Source organism: Dinoponera quadriceps, unplaced genomic scaffold (assembly GCF_001313825.1).
Source record: "Dinoponera quadriceps isolate SergipeBrazil2010 unplaced genomic scaffold, ASM131382v1 scaffold2510, whole genome shotgun sequence".
Taxonomy (NCBI): domain Eukaryota; kingdom Metazoa; phylum Arthropoda; class Insecta; order Hymenoptera; family Formicidae; genus Dinoponera; species Dinoponera quadriceps.
In genome coordinates this window covers 6,391-10,190 of record NW_014556526.1, presented here as the reverse complement: position 1 = coordinate 10,190, position 3,800 = coordinate 6,391, and positions in this window count along the sequence as shown.

Sequence of the window (3,800 nt, the reverse complement as noted above, 5' to 3'; positions counted from 1 at the left end):
GGGGGGGGGGGGGGGGGGTGCATCGTTACAAGTGACAGAGCTCGTTAGTTAGCCTGTGCCCTTTAATTACAGGCAACTAAATTCCATACCACGGGAGATTCTGTAACGCGATCAAAAGCGAGCGATCTCTCGCCTGAGATGTTCCGCGAAATGCTTTATGCGGCGGATCTGAGCCGCTCAACTGCAGCTGTAATACGCGCGTCGTGTTAACGAAAAAGCGTTCTTGCCCGGCGTCGTTACGTGAATCTCACCGGGTTTTTCGTTGGGCGCCAGCCGGGTCTTTCTCGACAGTGATTACTGTTTCCGGCCGATCGCGTACCGTCCGATTTAGCTTTTCGCCAGAAGCATTTTCCACTAGCAAACATACAAGCTCTTGACACGGCTCAATATACAATATACAATGCAATCCCGACAATAATTCTACGACGACTGTGCAACCGGCGAAGGGAAAAGGCGACCGAGTCTCGCGCTCGAGTCTTCGGGGTTCTTATACTCGGGACGCTCCCGAGCAACGCCCTTGTTGCCCTGCGACGTGGTCGCTAAATCTCGTAAGTCTAGGTTGTCCGCAGGGCTCGGTGTTAGGTCCAACCTGTTGGAACGTCATGTTTGACGGACTCCTTAGAGCTCTGGAAGTTAGAGTAGGGGATAAATACTTAGCGTACGCGGATGATCTTCTCGTATTAGTCAGCGGTGATTCCCGTAAAGAAATAGAAATAAAAGCACAGGAAGTAATCGATAATATAGGGAAATGGTGTAGCTTTGCCAAATTAGAGCTTTCGTCGCGAAAGACTGAGGCAATTGTCCTCAAGAGCGACCTTGTCAAAAGGGCCCCAATAGGCAGACGGGGCGAAGCGCGTCCCGATCGAAAACGAAAAACGGTCAGGGCCAAAAAGGCTGACCTTGCGAGTAGGCCACCGACCATCCGATTAGGAAATAATAAGATTCAATTTAAGAAATCAGATAAATACCTTGGCATTCACATAGATAGAGGAATGGGTGTATCCACCTATTGCAAATATCTCAGCGAGAAAGTCGATTCGCTTTTTAGTAAGCTAGGCAAGCAGGCGGGATGTAAATGGGGCCTGCGTTTTGGGGCGCTCTCGGTCATATACTGGGGCGTGTTTGCACCCGACGGTGGCATACGCTACCGCCGGGTGGACCGATCTGTATGCCAGGAGCGACCTGAGGGTCCTCAGATCCCTGCAGCGCCGAGTGCTTATTTCGGTGACCGCCGCGTATCGCACGGCATCGACTGAGTCGCTCTGTGTGGCTGTGGGCGCGGTTCCCGTCGACGTCCTTTTCTCGAAATATCGAACGCGATTCGACGTTAGAAAAGAGAGGGATACCAAACTAGAAGATAGGATTGTTCCCTACGCAGGAAACAAAAAGGAGACGTTAGGTCTCGTAAGGGTCGCGGCAACGGAAATATGGCAGGACAGATGGTCTTCTTCTGTCAAAGGTCACATCACACGTGCTTTCTTCGGTGATGTTGGGGCTAGAGTTGGTGCGTCCTGGTTCAAACCCGACCACTACGTCAAGCAAATGATCACCGGACATTGCAACTTCCAGAGGCGCCTCGCGGATATGGGAATTGTAGAAGGTGGGATGTGTGCTTGCGGGGACGGCGAGGACACTGCGGCGCATCGCCTCCTTTATTGCCAGCTCTTCGAACCGCAGAGAGTGGTTCTGCGGGAATTCGTTCCTGTCAGGGCCTGGGAATGGCCGGCGACAATACCATTCTTAGTGTCGTCTCCAGAGGCTTTTTCGGTCTTTGCCGACTTCTGCAGGGAGACCCTTTGGATAAAGGGAGGTTGTTGGTAGATTTCCGGGACAGCTAGGCCGAGGGTTGTCGGAGACCTCGGTTATGGGGATGTGGCCTCGTAAGCTTCACGAGATCATCACACACTCGGGTTGTTTAGGCGTTCTTAGCTGGGTTCCTAGGTAGGGTTTAGCTTCCTAACTAGGCAGGGTCCCACTCGTTATCTAATGGCTGGCGAGCAGGATCTTGTTTCCTTGCATCCATCAGTCATATCCCATTTCATCTAGAACACCTAATCCTATTACCCGTCCAAAGTATCAATAGAGTAAATAGGGTCAGAGCGTGTTTCTAGGATCGGGACATAAATGGGCAGGCCTCCCCGTGGTCCCCGTGGGCGTGGCACGTGCGCAGGCCGCGTGGGGACTAGCGGTTTACCGCACACCCCGCGCGCGGTTGGAGGGTTTGGAGGCGCGTACGGATCACGGCCGGACTGTCCATTCTGCGAAGTACGCAGGCGCTACTGGATTTTTCCATCGCCCGCTTTTTTGTCAGCTGTTGCCAAAGCTGGAAAGATAGAATAGATGATTGGTAGCGTTTAGCCTAATGGCTGAGGTCGCATGTCGTGGCACGTCACGCGTGTCAAGACAAATACTGTTCTGGTCCTTTGTCGGGACTCTCAGGAGTGAGATGTTTGTTCTCAGCGTTTCCCACGTGCCAACCCCACCTCTTCGTGGTGTGAGTCGGAAACGCTGGAGGAGGTCGTAACAATCACTCCTCCTTCCGGTTGACGGGGCTCTGGCTTAGACTTACGCTATCTTCCTCCCGTGTGGTGGGGGGGAAGGCTTAGCGGGTTACTCGTGGGACAAACTGCCGTCAGCTTGGTGCCGAGGCGCTGAAGGCACGTTAGCGGCTCGAGCGGTATGAAATTCATTAATACAGCAAGCTGGTGTGCTGGAATCTTGGGGTCGCTGGCGAATTCTCCCACTTCCCACCCTTTCCCTTTGATCCCTTCCTTTATTAACATAACTTTACCGCGAACAGAAAATATGTTCTCACGCGGTATACTCCAAACTTTACATCGTCCATCCTACCTGTGAATCTCACTGCATAACCGCGAACAGATAATCTGTTCCCACGCGGTTAAAAACCAAATCTCTCCGTTTTTTCCACCCCCACAAGCATTACCGCGAACAGGAAATCTGTTCTCACGCAGTACCCACAAAATTACCCCTTCCACATTCCTGAGAGGCCCACTGTATTACCGCGAACGTATAAGTAGTTCTTAAGCGGTACAACTTTAAAGACACCTCTTCCTTCCCATCGAGAAAATCACTGCGCTACCGCGGACAGTTGAACTGCTCTTATGCGGTAAAGCCCTAGTATTCCCCTTCCTGCCGCGGCCTGTCTCCCAACCGCCTTCTTCCTCGCAACCCTGGCGCTGCGGGGAAGCCGAGCAGAGGCTGCGTTATACAGACCTACCGAGTCCTGCGCTTCTGTGGCTCTACCCCGCCGGCGACGGAACCGGAGGTATTAATATATTTTTATTTTTCAGGTTCCCTAGTTCGTTGCGGTAGCGGAATGGGTGACGACGAAACAGTGAGGCGCCGAAGGATGTCCAGCGTCTCGAGCGGTATGAAATCCGCCGTGACAGTCGCTGAGCTCTCTGGAGCTGATGTGGCGCCACCCGACCGCATCGCGCACATCCCCACTCCTCTCCACATTTCCTCTCCGCAAACCACTCCCACATCCTACCCGAGCACTACCGCGAACACGAAATTGGTTCAAATGCGGTAAAAGCCCTACTCACCTAAAAACTCCAACCACCCAAACCTTCGGCCTCCAATGATTAAACATCCATGGGTGTTCACCCGCCAACGACTCACGTATTATGAGGACGCTTCGGCGGCCCATGATTACACGAGAAATCATATAGAGACGAAGAAAAAGCCCTGTCCTTTCGGAGCAATTCGAAAGGCATCCTGCGCTGCACCAATTTGCACTGACATCCGCTGGAAACCCGTAACGGTTAGCGAAAACACTT